The 20,913-nt window shown below is 45.5% G+C and overlaps 1 protein-coding gene across 1 annotated transcript in view; it reads right to left on the reverse strand.

Annotated features, from left to right (window-relative positions):
* ZNF469 (zinc finger protein 469) overlaps window positions 1-18,801 on the reverse strand; it is a 160,297-nt gene extending 141,496 nt beyond the window's left edge. The window contains exon 1 of the mRNA XM_068260641.1: window positions 18,702-18,801. The gene's annotated coding sequence lies outside the window, so the exon portion shown is untranslated. The remainder of the gene's footprint in view (window positions 1-18,701) is intronic.
* Window positions 18,802-20,913: the final 2,112 nt, after the last annotated feature.

Here is a 20,913-nt window from a genome sequence, read left to right on the forward strand (position 1 = left end):
CGCTATGGGGCAGCTTTAGTGTACATTTTAGACACAGTGACCAGCTTTCTTTCCTGCAGATCATTGTTGGAAAATAGATCAGCTTTCTTTGGAAAATATGTCCCTAGAGCTAATCTAGCAGACCTATTTTAGCTCAACCAGAGCTTCACCTGGACACGGAATCAGCCTTTAGCCTGCTGTGTTCAATAACACTCTGCATTAAAGGGGCATTTGGCAGACACGTTCAAAATCCCTTGCTTCTGAATCTGGACAGAACACAGTTCTTCCACTCGCTGTTTACATGGAGCAGACTGACCAAAAGCCCCATTGCTGCTCTTCAGCCACTTGCCTTCTTTGCTATCGCTCTCCTGCCCCTTTTTCCTCCTGCTAAACACTTTGCAAAGCCACATTTTTAGTATACTAACTAACAAGACATCAGCTGACACAATACTGTCCTAATACAGTCTATCATCCACCTTTCATGCACCTCTCACAGTCGCTTAGTTTAGGGGCTCAACAATGGCTGTTCTAATAGAGCACCAACATTTTAGAGTAGGACAGAAATAAAAGTAAATAAGAGTAAATGTTACACTGGCATGCATTAAAAACAAACCTAAACGCACCTCTTAAAGCACACCTGAACTGAGAGGGATATAGAGGCCAACATAATTATTTCCTTTCAATCAATTCACGTTGCCTGGCTGTCTTCCTGATGTTCTGCCTCTGAAGGCTTGTACCCAATACGCCATTTTGCAATGATTTTTCAGGCGACTGTTTGTTTGCGCGACGAGCAACAGTTTCTGCAATCTAGCAATATGGGTACAAGGGCGCGATTATGTGAATGATTTTTGGCGATGCACGGCGATATGACCGTCACATCGAATCTTTAATATCCCCAACGACTCCGTGCAAAGGACTGCAATCGCTTGACTTCCCGGTCACGCCCATCGTGTGTACCCGCCTGCAGGCAAATGGATCAGGGAACGCTTATCGTCCGGGGACGTCGCAGAGATCCATTTTCCTGGGTCATCAGGTGAGTATTCAGCTTAATACTTAGCCATAGCCCCAGAACAAGCATGCAGATCAGATGTTTCTGACTAAAGTCTGACTGGATTAGCTGCATGCCAGGTGTGTGATTCAGACACTACTGCAGCCAAAGAGATCAGCAGGGCAGCCAGACAACTCGTATTGTTTAAATTAATATGGCAACTTCCACATCATTCTCAGTTCAAGTGTTTTTTAACAAACAGTGATTCGCCCAAGAAATTACCTCCAGAAGTCTGACCGTGTGGCCATGGACTAGAGCTCCACTCTAAAAAGATCTGTGCCAAGAAGGTCAGGCTGAGATTACACAGTCAAGTGTGTTATCTTTGCAAAAGACATTGGGCAGAGAGGAGCACCAGGAGCTACATTCATTTGAATAGAGATGTCCCACCACTGATAAAAATTAGGCTCTGAGATTTTCGAGGCTACAATGGCCACTTTAGGAAAATGGCTGGTGTCCAGAAATGGGCTTGTGTAGTTACTTTAAACATCGGAAGGTGCTAAAGTTTCATTTCTATTTTCATAATACTGATCAGATAATGCTATAGTGTGTGAGCTTGGGCTGCTGTTTTTTTTTCTCTTTGTAGTTACACTTTTAGGGCCTTGCGATCATGATTTTCCGTTCGTGCCGAGTATGTGTTTTGCCACTATCGGTGTACACGCGTTTCCCAACGTGAAAAGAACAACAAAGTCACAGGGATTGTTTTGTTTTTCAAATGGGAAATTTAAGAGTAATAATGCAATCGTAATCGCTGGCGTTTGTGATTGCAATTGCTAGTGGAAAAGGACCCTTAGGCGGATCCACACTATAAGCACTTTTCTTAACACTTTGTGATTGATTAGCATGCTTTTTAAAAATGTCTCCCATTCACTTTCATTAAAATCGCGGAAAAGTTGTGGCGATTTTTATGCGAATTTTAATGAAAGTGAATGGGAGAAATTTTTAAAAAGCGCTAATCAATTACAAAGCGCACAGAAAAGCAAAAAAAAGTGTGTGTGTGCGTGGGTGTGAACCTGCATACAGGCACTCAGTCATTTTCTCCTGAAAAGATCTGAGGTGACAGTTTTAGGGATCATCGGTCACTGTAGGCAAGGCCGGCGCTACCATAGAGGCAAAGGGGGCAATTGCCCCAGGGCCCCCTAGCTTGTAGAGGCCCACAGTGGCTACAAGAGGAAAACATTTTTTTTCAAAAAGACTTTATAGTTTGAGATAATCGACTTTAAAGTTTCAAAGGAAAAAAAATACACATTTAAAAACCTGACGACTTTAACGGTTAATAGCAAATCCACCTTAAATGCTAGAAACCCTACAATTGCAGGATATGTTAAGGAGACCATTGGGAATAAGAGGAAAAAAACAATTTTTCAAAAAGACCTTACAGTTTTTGAGAAAAATCGATTTTAAAGTTTCGAAGGAAAAAAGTATATTTTTAAATGTCATTTTTAGTGACATATTTTTAAGGCTAATTTCACACCAGGACGTTGCGTTAGAGGGGGCGTTAAGGTCGCATAACGTCCCCCTAACGGAACGCCTGGTGGTGCTAGATCTGGACGTCAGAGTGAGCCGCGTTGTGCAGCTCACTCTGGCGTCAGTGATGCCGTGATGCGCACTCTTGTGCGCATGCGGCATCACGTGGTCCCGCCGGCCAATCGCCGCACAGAGCGGCTGCTCCAGGAAGTAAACACTGCACGTCATAACGTGCAGTGCATATTAATTAGCCATGTGCCTGGCCGCTCTCCGCTCCTCCCCAACATTTCTGAGCATGTGCAAGCAGTCTAACGCGGCTCAGCCGCGTCCAAAGTACTGCATGCAGTACGTTGTCTTGTGACGCAGCGTTACAATGTAACGCAACGTCCGCACTGTGAACAGCCCCATTGATTTTTCATTACTGTGCAGTGGGCTGCGTTACAGGCTGCTCTAACGTGCGCCTGTAACGTCCCACTGTGAAACCAGCCTAAATGTCACTTTTAGTAGCAAACCTAACGGTAGTGTAATTTTACATGCATCAAAAGAAAGAGAAATACATTTCCTGACAGGGTTTCCAGGGGGTCCATACGCAGCCGCAGCGCTTTGGCCAGGGATCGCTATATAGCCGCAATATGGCTGTATGAAGATCTCTGGCATTTTTTCCTATTTTCCCAAAAAAATGTTTTATGTTTAGAGTGTGGGAATTTTTTAAAAAAATATTATGTGGGTTCCCCCCTCCTGAAACTTTTTAACCCCTTTTCCCCCATGCAGGCTGGGGTAGCCAGAATGTGGAGCAAAAAAAGGTCCCTTGATGCCGATTTTTGTTCCGGGGTATCTGTTGGGGGTCCCCCCAGGTTTATTTTGCCCTGGGGCCCCATTGTTGCTTAAACCGGCCCTAGTAGGCAGGCAGCCTGCTCTCTCCTGTGCAGGAAGGAGAGTGAACAAGAGGCTTCTGAACAATAACACTCCTTCATGTTGGTAGTTTACTCATTTGGCACTGCAGATCCCTGTACTGAATCCAAAATTTCTCCTAAAATGATCACACACACACTGAGGCTGCATTTCCACTTGTGCGGTGCGAATCGCATACCCAAACCTCATGCAAATTTCCTATTAAATACATTGTATGCGATTCGCATAGTGGTATGCGAATTCTGATGGCTCTGCCATGCAAATTTTTTCTGCACAGAAAAACGCAAAGGAATCCTGACAAGTGGAAACAGTCTCATTCACTTGTATTACTATGCGAATTTGCATGCGAAAAACGCATGCGAATTCGCGATAGTGGAGATGGGCCCTCAGGCACTGAAGATTTAGGGCAGTGCTTCTTAGGGCCTGTTTCCACTACACGCAGATTGGATGCAGAATAGATGCAGAAAAACTGACTCCTATAAATGTCTATGGGGAAATCTGCACCAGGAAAAGCGCGTTTAGTGGAAACAGGCCCATACACATTCATTGGAGTCAGTTTTTCTGCATCCATTCTGCATCCAATCTGCGTGTGGTGGAAACAGGCCCATAGTCTTTTCATCTTGGAGGAACCCTTCAAATAATTGTTGGATTTCAGGGAACCCCTGTATAAGCAGAGAGGGTGGGGATTTATTTTGCTTTAAAAGGGGTGTGGTTAGAAACTTTATTAAGTGTAATAACCTCCTTGTTTAGCTCTCAGTCCATGTTCCTCCTCTATAGTGCTTCCTATCATAGTAGCCTGTGTTAGTGTTTTACAGTATTATGGTTCCCACAATTGTAGTGCACCCAAGGCATAACTAGACTTAATAGGGCCCCTGTGCAAAAATGATAACGTGGTCCCCAATCCCCATTTGGGTCATGTGATTGGGAGCCGGCAAATGGCAGCAGAGAGTTTTCTGCTGTGAAGCAGCGTCTGGAAGCAGGAAAAGAAATTACACGTGTTCCTGCACACGTTTTTGTGAGTGAACTGGGAGTTTTTTTTGCTAATTGGCTGCACTTGCAGTTGGGGAGAGGGAGGAGTAGGGGCCCCCAAAGCCTCTGGGCCCCCTTGCAATGGCAGGGGTCACAGGGGTGATTGCTATGCCTATGAGTACTTTTTCACCTCACCAACCAATGCAAGTCTGACCGGAGGGAGACATGCCAGGGAACCCTTGCGATGTCCTCAAGGAACCCTGGTTGAGAAAGCCTGATCTTGGGACTACTTTCAAAGCTGTGTAGAAGGCTTTGAAAGTACTGTGTGTTCTTTAAGGCATTGGGGCATCCCGATGCATCAGAGCATGTGAATTCTCCTGTTGCAGGTCAGGATGGCAACTACAACAGCCATTATACCTGAGCATAAAGTAGATACCATTACATAAAGCATCTTCTATTCAAAGCCATAGTTGCTCAGAAGTTGCAGAGCCTCAGTAAGATTATTTGCCAAGTGTGGAATGGAGCTGCTTCCTCTTTATGGCCTGCAGATACAGAAGCTCTTGTACGAGGAGCCATATGAAGCAGGAGTGTGGAAGAGCACAGAGGTACATACACTGTGGAAAGTGTGAAGCCTGGGCTGCAGTGTCCTGCTTTATGACTGGCTCCAGACGCCGCTACTTGTCCTTAAGTTTATGAGCTAACCCCAGAACACCTCATTTCTTAGAGAGGGAACAACGAGAGGAAAAATAAATGCTCAATGGAAAAACATTACGCTCATCCCACAAAACTCCCAGGTCGCATTCACAGCAAGCTGTAAGAATTCTCAGTGGCAGAATCCATCTCTGCTTTACTCACTTGTGAAGTCAGCGTGGCCAAGCCGATCGGTGTCAGATAGGAGTCAGTTATGTATATGAACAGTTTGTCAGCTGATATACTAGAACTCCACATGCCGATAGGTATCATTCCTTTCAGGGGTCAGGTAAGGATAATTATAAGGTCCTAGTCTGTATTAGGGTCAGGTTTAGATGTATCTAGGCCTAGAGTATTTTGTCAGTGATAGGCAGGAGCATTATGCGTAATATACTCACCTGAAGACGCAGGAAGAGGGATTACAGCAACGTCACCTAACGACGAGCTTTCCCCGATCCACAACAACGGGCGTGAACAAGAGTTCAAACAATCTCAGCACTTTACATGGGAATCATTGGGGAGCCTAAAGATCCGCTAAGGTGGTTGTTATCACTGCGCATCGCAAATCATCATTCACCTAAGCTTGTATTCATACCCATGTCGTGAGATTGCGGAAACGATCGTTCTCTCTCAATAAAAGAAAACAATCACTGGTCGGACAAATCGCGCACAAATTGCCACATGGGTACGAGCCTTTAGGTGAGCTTTAGAAGTAGTTACGGTGAAAGATTTGGTTAAGGTCAGGGAAAAGCTTACTGTTAAAGTGTACCAGAGATGATCCAAAGTAGGAGTTTTATACATACCTGGGCTTCCTCCAGCCCCATGCACACGGATTGCTCCCACACCGCTGTCCTCATCCTCCTCTGTTGCCGGTACTATGTCCCATAACTTCTGCCAGAGAGATACGTAGAGAGAGCACACTTCTCTTGCGTCAGAATGGCCGCAACTGGCAGAAGTTATGGGACCTAGTACTGGCAACAGAGAAGGCTGAGGACGGCGGTGTGTGAGCGATCCGTCCGCATGGTTCTAGAGGAAGCCCAGGTATGTACTGTATAAAACTTTATATCATCTCTTGTACACTTTAAAGAGACACTGAAGCGGGAAAAAATATATGATATAATGAATTGGTTGTGTACTATGAATAATTACTAGAAGATTAGCAGCAAAGAAAATATTCTCATATTTTTATTTTCAGGTATATAGTGTGTTTTGTAACATTGCATCATTCTCTAATATGTGCAGATTACACAACACTCTGCATTCAAAATGATTCTTTCAGAGCAGTCTGTGAACTAATGACCTCTCCTCTGGCAGATAAAAAGAAAACTGTTTACTTACAGTTGAGATAATAAAAGTCAGAAGACAGCCCTCTCCACGACTTTGAAAGTCGTAGAGATTAATGGCTTTTTTGCATAGAGATAACAACTGGAGTTTCTTAACTCTTCTTGTACTGGAAACAATTACACTGATGTATCTGATCTTAATGTGTTATTTCTTAGTTGTGCTACAAATACAAATCATAATATCATAATTTTTTTTTCGCTTCAGTGTCTCTTTAAGTTGCCTTACATCAGTAAAGGTAGTAATTATATCAGTGATGGTAGTAAGGTTAGGGTAAAGGCTTGTATTGTGGAAGTGAGGTTATGCTTCTGGCGTATTCTCTGGTGCTTCATCAGGTAGGGGTCACACTTGGGGGAATTGTACGCAGTTTTTCCCCATGCCAAAACACTCCAGATGTGACAGCTCATGTTAATCAATGGGATGGCTGACATAAGTACGGTTCCCACGTGCGGGGAGAAAACTTTGCTGCATACACTCATACCTTCGCACAATGCGTGAAATTCCAATTGCCAACAGTTGGCTGACACATGCATAAATGCACATTATAAAACAAATGTTATCCACGGAAAGCCGCAGACCCAAGTGTGATCCCTTCATCAGTTTTTGTCAATTCTTTTTTTTTCACAAGCACTTCAGATCATCCGCTAATGGGATCTATCAACGGAGACAAAGTACAGACTGGTGATAAGTCGTTGCTTATTAACAGGGAGACATTTCTTAGTATAAATAGTGTGAGTCACATGGCAATACTTTAAAACCCAACTAAGATCAGTCATGTTAATGCCTCTTCTGAAATGGGTAGATGACAAAGAATTTGCTTTAGAAATAGTGCAGATTTGACTACAGTATAGCATTGGGTGTCCATAACAACTGGTGTACAAATCCTGTTAGGTATTCAGTACTCTACCCTCTAAACCAGCAATAGTCCAATTATTGTCATCCTGGTTGATGCTGGATTCACTTTTCCAGAAGTAGCGTAATCAATTTGTAAAGTGTTTTTATTTTTTTTTTGTCCCACAAGGCTCAAAGTGAATAAAGTGATTGACGCGGTGGATTTTGTCACAGAGGAAGTCCATAAATGGCAGTCTTAACAGGTGGGATTTCAGTCCATTCTAACATATCCAAGTTGTCTGTTGAAGATGAGGTTGAAATTAGATGTATGGTTTCAGTAGTCTGTTGATTTTGCAGTAATGCTCCACAGACCCTACCCCATAGATGAACCACACAGACTGCAGAGCTGGGGACCGCCAGTGTTTTTCTGATCGCAACAGCTCTGCGATTAACGTATAAATCTTGGTGCTCCTTTTCCGTCAGTGAGATCTTTTTTTCCTCATGCAGGCATTTGTATGCTTGCACAATTTTCGGTGCAATCACGTTTTGTTCCTAACAGTTCATGCTGCACTTGTGGTGAGTGGTGAAAGCAGGTTGGCTGTTTGCATATTAGATTCCATGGCTCAGTATGCCATGGTATCTAAAAAAACTCCAAAAATGTGTTACGTTTTGGATAGGTGATCAGGTGTTAGAATCTCTTCTGGGCTCTAATTGCTCTCTGTGTCTACAGCTGGAAGAATTTCCAACACTTCCTGCCCTAAAAGGAAATTGATGGATATTGTTAAGTGATCCCGAGGTGAGAGTTATATGGAGGCTGCCATATTTATTTCATGTTAAGATACCAGTTGCAAGGCTGTCTTGCTGATCCTCTGCCTCTAATACTTTTAGCCACAGACCCTAAACAAGCATTCAGCAGATCAGGCGTTCCTGACATTATTGTCAGATCTGACAAGATTAGCTGCATGCTTGTTTCTGGTGTAATGCAGACAATACTGCAGCCACATAGATCAGCAGGACAGCCAGGCAACTGGTATTGTTTAACAGGAAATAAATATGACAGCCTCCATATACCGTACCTCTCACCTCGGGCTCACTTTCAACAGGGACAGAGCCCAACCTCCAAAACCTTTATTAGAGAGTGGAAAAGGATTTTTATTGCTTCCCTTGGGACCACCAGGTCTCATGGTATAGCCATGGAGGTCCTGGCTACAGGAAATGAAATATCCCAATGGTGTAATGGAATAAGGTGCATAGCTCCACCTACTGTCTTTGGAGACAGTTTTAAAAGAGCTGCTCAGCTCCTGCTGTTCCCCAAGCACCCCCTCCCCTTACCAGCCAGCCAATAAGAGTAAATCATTTGAGCTAATTGCTTCATTTGCTGTGCTTCACGCACAGACCTCAATGGACATCTGTGGATGGCCGGGCCACGGCTACCCCTCCCTCACACATCACGTATTCTGTCCCTCAGAGGAGCTCACAATCTAATCCCTACCATAGTCCTATGTCTATGTATGTGTCGTGTAGTGTATGTATTGCAGTCTAGGGCCAATTTTAGGGGGAAGCCAATTAACTTATCTGTATGTTTTTATGATGTGGGAGGAAACCGGAGTGCCCAGAGGAAATCCATGCAGACACGGGGAGAACATACAAACTCCTAGCAGGTGTTGACCTGGCTGGGATTCGAACTGGGGACCCAGCAATGCAAGGCGAGAGCGCTAACCACTACGTCACCGTGCTGCCTCATGGAGAAGCATGTGATCAGTTTAATCAGCTGATAGATTTGCTGGTCCTAATCATGTGTTGATCCAAGAAGTCATCACAGCAAATCAGGACCTTACAAATCTATCAGCTGATCAAACTGGTCACATGCTTCTCCATGAGTTCTCGTAATCAGGGGCATCCCCTTTCACCAGTGAAATGCTGACAGCAGCAAATTCTGACATCTGCAAAGAGGTCACTGCACAGTGGATGCACAGGCTGCATCCACCCATATATGAATGGTCCAAAAGACCTTGTTCTTTGAATTTGTGATATGTAAATATTGTATATACTTTATGTTTTCGCTATGGCCATTTTAGCAGCGATACTTGGTGCTCTAGCCTGGCAGAATGATCTAGCAAATGAATGTCAGATCAGCAGAACTTACTGAAAATTTAGGGCTGGTTAACACCTAAAAATCGCTAAGCGTAATCGCAATCGCTTAGCTTTTTTTGTAGTGATTTGCAGTAGTAATTCCTGGCACGTGCCTAGCGATTTTCTATTTATGCCTAGCGATTTTGGAGTATTTCTGATTAGCAATCTTGTAGTTCTTGTGGCAAAACAAGAAAGTACACTTTGACCTGGAAGTGAACAGTTTTTGGCACTTTTGGCAAAAAAAAAAAAACATTTAGAAAATTGCTCTGTTCAGCATTTTTTTTCTTATATTTTACATTGAGGCATATTCACCTCAAAAATGGTGTAGGACCTGCGTTTGAAAAAAATTGCCTTGTAATCCTGAGAATATGCAGCAATTCAAGGTTAAATTAACTAGAGGGAATCCCACTGTCACCCCTTGATAAATATGTCTCTATGTGCCCAAGCCATGCTGATATGCTATGTTTTTCTCTTACGCCAGACTGAGTAGCTATACTGAATGTAGACATCATTGTGACTGTGAACACAACATCACTCTGTACCGCTTGTGTAGTTTGGCACTAGTTAAGAAACGACCCTTTTGAAAATATTTGTGCTTTTCGTCTATTCCCCCCTGCATTCCCCTGGCTCATTCATATGTGGAACTGCAATGCCTTGCATACTTGCACAGTAAAATACTGCACTGGGCGGGTAGAAGGCTGTAGGCTCAGTGAGGGTTAAGCAGCACCGTCTGTGAAATTTGGGAAACCGCAAGCTCTGCTCTGCCCAGCAGTGAATGGGAATTCACTTAAGTGCTTCGTCTTACAGTGACAGCATCCAGTGTACACATCCAGCACTGCGTAGCAGTAAATACCAGGAGTAGCAGTGTTATTATATGTCTGTCAACCCTCTGATCATTTCCCTGTGGATTCCGCACCAGGAAACCTACCTACGCAGAGGTGGGGAGGTCTGAGATGTTAATGCCTACTCCGACAGTAAAAAGGGGGTTTATGTGCACTGCTAAAGTGGAAGTTAAGATTTTTTTTAAGGTTAGGTTTACAGTGGTCAGTTGCCTAATGCATGTGTTATAGAGTGTGAACTGCAAAGGTGACTTTACTACAAAGCCTGCATGCAGGAAGTTAGAATAACGCGATCTGTTAAAGCACAGAAATGTGAACAGCCCCAAACAATTGTATGTTCAGTGAGTTGACATTCAGAATTATTCTGTAGAACCAACCCTGAGGCTTGGGACTCACTACAAAGCGCTATCGCAGTTGCAAGCGATTTGTGGTAGCGCTTTGCAAGTGATTTTGGGAGTGATTTCCCTGCTCCTATACAATACATTACAAAAGAAACACTCCCAAAATGCTGCATGTCCTGCAATTGCAATTTGCCTAATCGTTCTAGTGGAATTTGTCCCAACCATTTACATTGGCAGAGCGTTTAGGGCAGTGGTCCTCAAACTAAGGCCCGCGGGCCGAATGCGGCCCCCTGAGGCTTTTTTACCGGCTCCCCACACACAAAATGTATTACTTATAGATGCGGTCAGCTACATCTTTAAATATTGGTTGTCCACATATAGAATAGCAATGCTGGCTCCACCCATCCACACGGAAGCCAGAAAGCAGTAATTCGCTGGTTTTCAATCAAATTCCACATCAGATGCCACTGCTGTCCAATTGGACTTCAGGTTGTCATCTGGGTATGCTTCACTGTCTGGCCCGCAAATACATCATTTTACGTATACATCGCCCCGCCAGCAGTCTGAAGTATGTTGACCCGGCCCTCAATCCAAAACGTTTGGGGACCCCTGGTTTAGGGAAAATCACTAGCGAATAGAAATCACTCCTAGTGGGTTTCTGGCCTTATATTGGGCTGTTTCATACAAGCAGCTGACAGGCAGTGAATTCACCTCCTGTCAGCTGCTCTCTATGCTCTCTAGCACAGGCAGGGCGCTTGTTAGTGGAAACCCTCCACCCAGCGTGGCCACAGCCGTGGCCAAACACAACATGGTTCTCTACCGCCGAGTAATGCCACCATGTGTGAAGTGCTGAGCGGGTGGGGTTACAGTCACATGTGGCCACATTTGCATTAAACCTGAATGGGGCTCGTGGGCGGCAGACGGGACATTGAACTGCCCGACAACCACACGGTCCAGCCTCCCATATGAGAGAGGCCTAATAGCAGCTACCATATTTAGAATTAGTCAGTGGTGACTAATCACAGTTACAATAAAGAGCAAGCTGTTAGATGCGCTGGTTAGTTAATGCTGTGCGTTTAATATTGCAGTCCTCTATACACATCATGTCGCTGTTGCTGCTGCTGACTGAGAACAGTACTTGTCTTGGCAGGAGTTACGCCACAGAGAGGCGGCTGCACGTGCGTCTGTAGAATAACCTCACTGTACTCGCTCGCTCTGAATACCACTGCTAACTGCTGTCATTATCTGCACAGAAAATCACACACAGAAAAAAAGCTCTCAGTTCCAGCAGACAGAAACAAAACCATATATTCCATTTCCCTTTCCAGAATCACAAATTACTAGTGTGGGCAAGTTAACCCACTGAGAGGCGGAATCACAGGCAGACGCCGTTCACTCCGCCTGAAAGCCACAATCCTGTCTCTGCTTATGGAACAGGAATACGTTCACAGGAAGTCCGAAGTATAGATGGTTAAGGAGATGCTAATCATTTCAAGTTGATGCAGATGTTATGTTAATTTTATGCAAATGAAAATAGCTTGAAATAAGACCAATCAGAATCCACAGTTACTGTGTGTGGCAGGACCAATTCCAAGCACATATATTTGTTTATTGATTTATAAAATTAGCCAACGTTGCATCAAAATGATTAGCTTCTGACCTCTCTAATCTGATTTGAGAGGAACACGTTACTGCCACTGCAGCTGGCCTTCTATAAAAACACTACTGAGCTGCATGCATTACTTATCCTTTGCATTTATATACTTTAGGAATTTCTGACTCAATAAATATGAGTATCAGGTATTCAGCCTTTGGCCTGGTGCTCACCAGAGTAGTGTTTCTGAGCGCTTTGAGTTTTTAAACCTGCTGCTAATGTTATCCTATGTGTCTATGCACACTGGAGCAATGAGGTTTTGTAAAAAAAACCCATAGCATTACATTGGAAAGAGCTTTTGAAACCTCTAGCGTTTGGGCGCTAGAGGTTTCCAAAGCTCTCCCAATGTAATGCTATGGTTTTTTTTTTTACAAAACCTCATTGCTCCAGTGTGCACAGACACATAGGATAACATTAGCAGCAGGTTTAAAAACTCAAAGCGCTCAGAAAAACTCCTCTGGTGTGCACCAGGCCTTTATTTTGATTTAGGCTACTTACACACCAGGACGTTACAGGCGCACGTTAGTGCAGCCTGTAACGCAGCCCACCGCACAGCACCACAAAGTCAATGATGCTGTTCACACTGCCCACGTTGCGTTACACAGTAACGCTGCACGTTCGGGCAAAGTGCAGCGTACTGTGCGTTCTGAGCGGCTTAAGCCGTGTTAGAATGTTTGCACATGCTCAGTGGGGGGCGAGAGGAGGCGGGGAGATGCCGCTACAGTAGCCGCGCACATGGCTACTTAATATGCACTGCACTGGCGGCTGCTGATTGGCCACTCCGCATCACGAGGTCCCGCCGGCCAATCAGCGCCACTCTGGTAGACCTTATGCGGATAGAGCCGCCTAACGCGGCTCACTCTAACATCCTCTCCCGCACCACCATGCGTTGCGTTAGGGGCACGTTATGCGACCTTAACGTCCCCTCTAACGCAACGTCTTGGTGTGTAAGTAGCCTTAAGCTTGGTACACACTGCCAATTCTAATTGGCCAGTCCTTACCACCTCTATGTAGTATGACAGTTTAGTGGTAAATGTTGCCAATCAAAATTGGATGTGTGTACCAGGCTATAATATTCAACATCTTTTATACATACAGTATATGACCATTGCACAATTCATTTTTTGTAATTTAATATTATTTTTGGGGTTTTAGTGTAAATTTACAGCAAGCTTTTATGCGTTGAAACTGTCAAATATAACCATCCATAACTTCCTGCGCCCATGGCACATGTCTTTGCACGGCGATTGCGATGCTCTTGCAAATCGCAGTGATCTGCAAAGTGCTAGTGCAGTGTCACCCTATGAGGGTGTGTTCACCTGCAGCATTGCTTTTTGATTAAAATTGCAAACGTGTGGTATATAGCATTTGGGCGGTGATCGGGGTGCGATTTCCATTCTCTTGAATGGGAATCACTGTCACTGAAAAATTGTCAACATTTCATGACTAGGTGATGATTTCTGGGCGATTTTGATCCAAATGTGAACCAGGCCTAAGCCTTCATGCGCTAGTCTAGTTTAGGGGACCCAACAGAAAACCTCATAGACAAATTCCACTAATGTGATTGGGTGGACAGCACACTCTGCAACTGCTAAGTTTCCAATAGGTTGTAGTAAACTACACCCACACTATTCGGCCAATCACAACGCTTTGTGCTGTAGAGGGTGCTGTGATTTGCAAACTGTTCCTTATGAGGTTTCCATGCTGGGTCCCCTAAACTAGACTAGCGCCAGCCTCCATCTTGTAATTTACTTGAGTTGACTTCTACAGTGTTGAAAAAACTGCATGTCTGCAGGGCACGTACGTAATAAAAGGGCGCCTGTAAATGTAGACGCCAAGGAAAGCCGATAGTAGAAGATCGGTATATGTACAGATATTCTATTTTTAACCCCCTTGGCGGTATGAAAAATACCGCCAGGGGGCAGCGCAGCAGTTTTAAATTTTTTTTTTTTTTAAATCATGTAGTGAGCCCAGGGCTCGCTACATGATAGCCGCTGCTCAGCGGCATCCCCCCAGCCCCGCCGATCGCCTCCGGCGATAGGCGATCAGGAAATCCCGTTAAAAGAACGGGATTTCCTGGAGGGCTTCCCCCGTCGCCATGTCGACGGGGCGGGATGACGTCAGCGACGTCAGGATGTCATTGGGAGACCAGATCCACCCCTTGGCGCTGCCTGGCACTGATTGGCCAGGCAGCGCAGGGGTCTGGGGGGGGGCGCGCGCGCCGCACCGGATAGCGGCGATCGGGCGCGCGGCGGCGGCGATCGGGGTGCTGGCGCAGCTAGCAAAGTGCTAGCTGCGTCCAGCAAAAAAAAAATTATTTAAATCGGCCCAGCAGGGCCTGAGCGGCACCCTCCGGCGGCTTACCCCGTGTCACACACGGGGTTACCGCTAAGGAGGTTAAAGTGTAAAGAAGGATCGTAAAATATCAGTATTAAATACTGATATTTTACTATAGCTAAACCTAACCCTACTCCCACACAGTAATAAGTAATCCGAAGAAGAATCGCACACCACTGTAGAGGTGCAGGACCAAAGTGACCGTCAATAGTAAATCCAGAAGATCCGCACACTCACATGTAGACCAAGTCTGCTTTTATTCAATAGACGTGACACAATTCCATTCCATAACCAACGATTTGTTTTGGGGCCCCGAGGGGTCCCCTTTGTCAAGGTAAGAACACAGAATGGTAACATATTACTATTCTGTGTTCTTACCTTGACAAAGGGGACCCCTCGGGGCCCCGAAACAAATCGTTGGTTATGAAATGGAATTGTCAGGTCTATTGAATAAAAGCAGACTTGGGGCCTGATTCACAAAGCGTGCTAACAGTTAGCACCGTGGTGAAAAGCCCTTTATCACACCTAAACTCTGTTTAGGCATGATAAGTTTAGGTGTGATAAGTTTAGGTGTGATAAGTTTAGGCATGATAAGTTTAGGTGTGATAAGTTTTTAGGCGTGATAAGTTTAAGCACCAACTGGGTTAGCACCGCAGTGCACAGCTGATCAAAAGTTTTGCGCTAGCAAAGTCTGGTGCACTTCGCATAGAGTTTAATGGCGCTGCTTTGCGTGCGGGACTTTGCGCGCGTAATAAACTTATCTAAACTTAGCATGCCTAAACTTTTCACCCCTAAACTTATCATGCCTAAACTTATCATGCCTAAACTGAGTTTAGGCATGATAAAAATGGTTATCACGCCTAAAGTCTTTAACTGGGTTATCACCGCTTTGTGAATCGAGCCCATGGTCTACATGTGAGTGTGCAGATCTTCTGGATTTACTATTACTCCCACACAGAACCCACCCTGATGGCTAATCGTCCCACCCCCTGCACAGACACCCTTCCTGATGCCTAACCATTCCCCCCACACTAACACCATACCTGACGCCTAACTTTAACCACCCTCCCACGCCTAACTTTAACTGCCCATCTAAGCTTAACACTACCCACCCACCCTACCTCCAGTCGTCGACGACCGCCCCCCCCCCCCCCCCCCCTTAACACTCCCCCAAAAAGTTTTCAGGCACCATACAAAGCATTCATTCAAATAGCAGCAGTAAGGCCTTGTTCACATTGCGTTCCAATCACGCTATTGCCCGCGCTGATCAATGTTTATTTTTTTTCCCTAATCGCTCTGCGTGTTATGAGCGCTTTTTGTATGTCTGACTGGAAGTGATTACTTTGACCCAGAAATGAATACATCGTTCATTAAAGTGCTGGGGAAATCGCTATACAAAGCTTTTTTCAAGTGCTTTGCGATTTTCCTATACCTTCCAATCAGGGAAAATCGCCCTCAAAATGGTACATGTAGCGCTTTTGTCAGCGGCAAGCAAACGGAACGCCCCAATGAGAACTATCTCATTGTAAAGCATAGTGTAAGCACTTTTAGGGTGATTTGTACAGATCGCCTGCGCTTAAAAGTCCCAAAAATGCCTCTAGTGTGAATGAGCCCTGAGAAGTAATTTCAGCACCCAATAAACATCAGGCCCGCTATCATTGAAGCGTGTTTTTTTTCTCAGCACTGGAGGAGGTAAGAATTAGATATAAGCAATTATGTAATCTTACACTTGAATAGTTCTTCTCCACACCTACCAGAATAAGTATGGGCTGAATTGTATCTTTATACAGGGTTAAGGGAAAATCGTTGGGGAAAATCAAATTCAGCACTCATACCTGTAGTGTTTGCTAAAATCAGAGCAAGCACAGAGCAGCCCCGCAGAGATTTTTTTTTTTTAGAAATATTTTGGTCAGTTTGGTTTTGGTTAGGCAGAGGTTAACAGAAGCTGTATTGCAGAAGGCAGAAAGGAATGCCCTTGAGTGTCTAATAAGAATCAGGAACTCCCCTAGAAAAAGACAGCTGCTTTCCCTACAGCTGATGAGTAGTCCACACCCCTTCTCCAGCCCACAGGCAGAGCCTGAAATCCCCATCCCATTCCAGCACAGACTCACTGTCACAACGCAGAGCCTCCGACAGAAGCACAACGGCTGCACTGTGCGTCCACGAGCGCTTAAGTATTACTATGCAAATTGTTCATTCATGAAATGTGACATCCATTCATTCATTGGCTTACATCTTTCCAGGTATCACATGATTTAAATGACTGGGTTTTTTAAAGACGGTTACTCCCATTGGCAAGGAAGACTGATGGTGTTTATACTGTATATGCAAGTCATCAAAGTAACTATAGAGTCAAGGGCTCTGGTTAAGATTTCACACTGGGCCTCCCTAGCAGAGTTTTATGGTGGGATCCCTGCATGGCATTTCTTTACAGTCACAGAACCCGCTTCCCAATGACTGTCACATGGAGAGAGATGCTATAGCATAGAGTGGGGGACAAATATTATATATAAATCAAAAGCAAAGTGCAGCATAGTGGCATTTGTCATGAATACAACCCCAGTGAAGAGCAAAACAGAAGTAGTAAGGAGGCTATTTGGTCTCTTTCAGCCCCATTCACACTCCTAGGAGTTCTGGTTCACCATGAGCTTGCTGGGCAACTTGTAACCCAGGGAAGAGCTGATGCACTGGTTGATGAAGGGCCTCTACATTAGGAGCCATAATTGAGGTTACAAGACCTGCTCCTATATCCCTGATGCAAGCTAAGAGTGTATAGGCTTTAACAGCCTCATTGTATTTCACAGTAAGTGACAGGGTTAATGCCTTTGATGATCCATACAACTGAAACTAATAAATCAGCAACTTCTGAAGGAGGAGGCAGGGGGAGCTATAGATGGCTTCACAATCTGTCAAAAAACAAAAGCACTTCTAGGAAAGGTTGCACTACCTGTGCAATGCTGCCCCTGGCAATGTGAGACTTTAACATTCATGAAGTTCAGTATAAACGCGTAAAAGTACATAATGCGTAAACATTAACTAGAAATCTGTCATAATAATGCAGCCTGCAGATGTATAATAAAGAAGCTAATATTCTCTTGTGGCCTAATTAATCTGAACTACTTATATAAGGCCATGGCATACTCAGTCCTGTGGATGGCCTTTGACATCACATAAATTAGCCTATCACGCATGCTAGCACTTGTTCCAACACTAGCACAGAACACAAGAATTATGTCCAGTTCACAAGGGAAGCACCTTGCTGAATGAAATATTTCCAGCACAGCCAAAATACTCCCTCACTGCAGTAACCTTCCATCCTGTAGTAAAACAACAAAATATGTATTGCATTCAGCAATGCTTCTATAAATGCCTGCGTTTGTAGCTCCAGAACTACTGCTGGACACTCACATCCTCTGCAGCACATGCACATCTGGCTGTCACCAGCTGTTGCCTCACAGAAACGTTAGCAGTCTCAGTCTCGTCACATCATGTGCTGAAAAACACATGCACACACACACACACAGTTCACAGAAAGAGAGCAAAATCAAGTGTAAAATCCCTCAATGAATGCAGACCCTGGATACAGGAACAGAACAGCTTCTGTCATCCAATGCCATAGGCTGGCTGCCTGTCAGTTTCCTTCATGGGAACCAGTCAGAGTGTGCTGCCCATGGCACAACGTGCCAACACAGCACTGCTGCCACTCCATCTAACCACAGCTCCTATGTCTGACAAAAGACTGACTCATAGCTATGCCACTGCTTAGAGTACATCTCCCTTTTGCCAGCAGAACTAGCCATCTAGACAAACAGCAGTGACCATATACAGTAATCCAGCTGCTGTCACTACCGGCTGGCTTGCACCGGTAAGCTCTCCTTTGATGTGCAATGCTGGACACACACGCTGTAATCACAATCCTTTACTGCCAGTTTTCACAAATCCAAAAAATTGAAGCGACAAGTCCAGACAATTGTTTTCACAAATCAGTGATATTTTTTTATTGAACGGGAGAGCTGCATAAACTAAATGGTATTCCATTCCAATGATCCGTTTTGTGATGAAATGGATCATTTAAGAAGCTTTCATACAAATCTATACATGTGTGACCAGCATTAGAGAGACATACAGTTGTGCAAATATAGAGAAGTAGATCAAGCCCTTACCTTATTATCAGCATGCCGTAGAGTGGGGCTGCCCTATTCCTGCAGCCGAAGCAGACATATCGAGCGAGAGACAGACAGAGCAGCAGCGAACTAGTCCCGTAGTAATGTATGAGCAGACTGGGAAAGCTTCATTACTGTGCAGATTGCCTGGATTTGAAGCTCACGCCCTCTCAACTGCTCCAGCCAGTAGCACAAGAGCATTCACACAGCTGTAGACTCAGTCTTCCCTGCTCAGCTGCTGGGCTTGCATCACTGCCCTCTTCTCCTATGCTGCTGCCGTGTCTCCTCTTTGCTGTCACCTGTCACCTGTTTTTGATTATTGTCTGCTGTATGCCAACACCATTCTTGTTTTGAATTTGAGTGTTATTATTTTGTTTTCAAAAGATTTCACCACTGTTAGGGAAGAAAGAGCATCTATTATTTTATTGGACACCCATATATGTGGCTTGTGGCGGGTGAAAGAGTAGCAGTCATAAAACCCATGGGTCTATTATTGTGTGTGTGTGTGGGGGGGGGGGGGGGGGGAAGGGGGAGGGTGAGATATGTTCTACTGTAAAGTAATGAAAAGAAGCATCACCAAAGTACACCAGTTATGAGAAACATGGTAAGGCCACATTCACAGTGGTCATTGCGTTGCATTGCCTGTGACAGCAGGAATGCAATGGATCGGGATGACCGTGCCCCACGTTATCCTGCTTCACTTTTACTGTTAACTCGTGTGTTTAGTGTTTAAAAATGCATTGTGCTGTTCAACTTCCTGGGTATGGAGGGCCATAATTTTTTTTCAGACTACATGATGGAGAGTGGACTTCAATAATTAGGGTTCTCTTTCCCCCGCCCCCCTCCACACCACCACCCTGTAACGATTGCTCGTTACTTACCTCGCCTCGCAACCAGCGCCAGCTCCTGTCAGGACAGCGGAGGGTAACGATACCCTCAAGCCGCCGAGTCCCACGCTGCCTCCTCGCACCTCTTCATTATGGCGGAAAGACGCAGATCCAACGGATTTCTGGGTTCAACATCTCCCTGTTGCTAGGCGTGCACGCACCTCCTCTCCTATTTGTCCTGGTGGTGTTGGGCAGTACTACACTCTGCCTGATTGAGAGGCAGGGTATTTCAACCCTGCGCTCTCACTGTTTGGATGTTGTTGCATCCATCGTCACAACCACGGCGTTCCGCCGCCATTCCTCCCACTCTCTCGACTAGGCTCCCTTCCAGGATCCCCCCTTTTGGCCTTTCCCTATTGCTACTCTTAGCCTGCCTGTCAGCCTGTAATCCTGAGCCTATCTAATCTAGGATCCCTGCCTTTCAGCCTCTCCGGTCAGCCATCCATCCCTGCTTCTACACCTGTGTTCCCTGCCAGTCATTCCCTAGCCTGCCTTCCTGTACCTATCCCTGGTTCCCTGCAGTTACTGCCTGCCAGTCTCCCCACAGTCACTTCCCTGTCTGCAGTCTGCCGGGGTTTGCCTTGCCTGCCAGTTCCCCTCCAGGGAACTCCCTCTTGTCATCCGCAGCATTCCGAGGCTGCCCCCTGCCTGTCAGTTCCCCTCTGGGAATTCCTCCAGTCTGCTGCAACATACCAGGGTTTCCTCCAGTCTTGACAATTCCCCTCTGGGAACTCCTCCAGTCAACTGCACCATCCCGGGGATTCCCCCGTCTGTCAGTTCCCCTCCGGGAATTCCTCCAGTCTGCTGCAACATCCCAGGGTTTCCTCCAGTCTGACAGTTCCCTCTGGGAACTCCTCCAGTCACCCGCACCATCTCGGGGATTCATCCTCCTACCAGTTGCCCTCTGGGAACTCTTCTTGTCAGCTGCTGCATCCCGGAGATTCCTCCTAGCTATCCACTCCCCTCCTGGGAACCCCTCCAGTCAGCTTCACACTTCCCGGGATTACCCAGCCTGCCTGTTCCCTTCCTGGGACTCCCTCAGTCTGCTCCCTTCCCGTGTTTTCCCTTATGCCCATTCTCCTCCTGGGAACTCTTGCATGTCAAAATCCTTCCTGGGATTCCCTTTAGGTTGGGCCTGCCGGTCCTTGCCTGATAGCTCAATGGTCTGCTTTGCTCGAACCCCCTCCTATCCCATCAGGTACCGTCTGTTCTTCCCGTCACTGGTGCGGTTGTCCTGGGGGGCGTGACCTGGCAAGCACCAGGCAGCAAAGTAGTCCGCCATCCACTGGGGGGACGGCCCATCATCCCTTGCAGGGTGTGCTGGT

This window comes from Hyperolius riggenbachi, chromosome 11, assembly GCF_040937935.1.
Source record: "Hyperolius riggenbachi isolate aHypRig1 chromosome 11, aHypRig1.pri, whole genome shotgun sequence".
Taxonomy (NCBI): Eukaryota; Metazoa; Chordata; class Amphibia; order Anura; family Hyperoliidae; genus Hyperolius; species Hyperolius riggenbachi.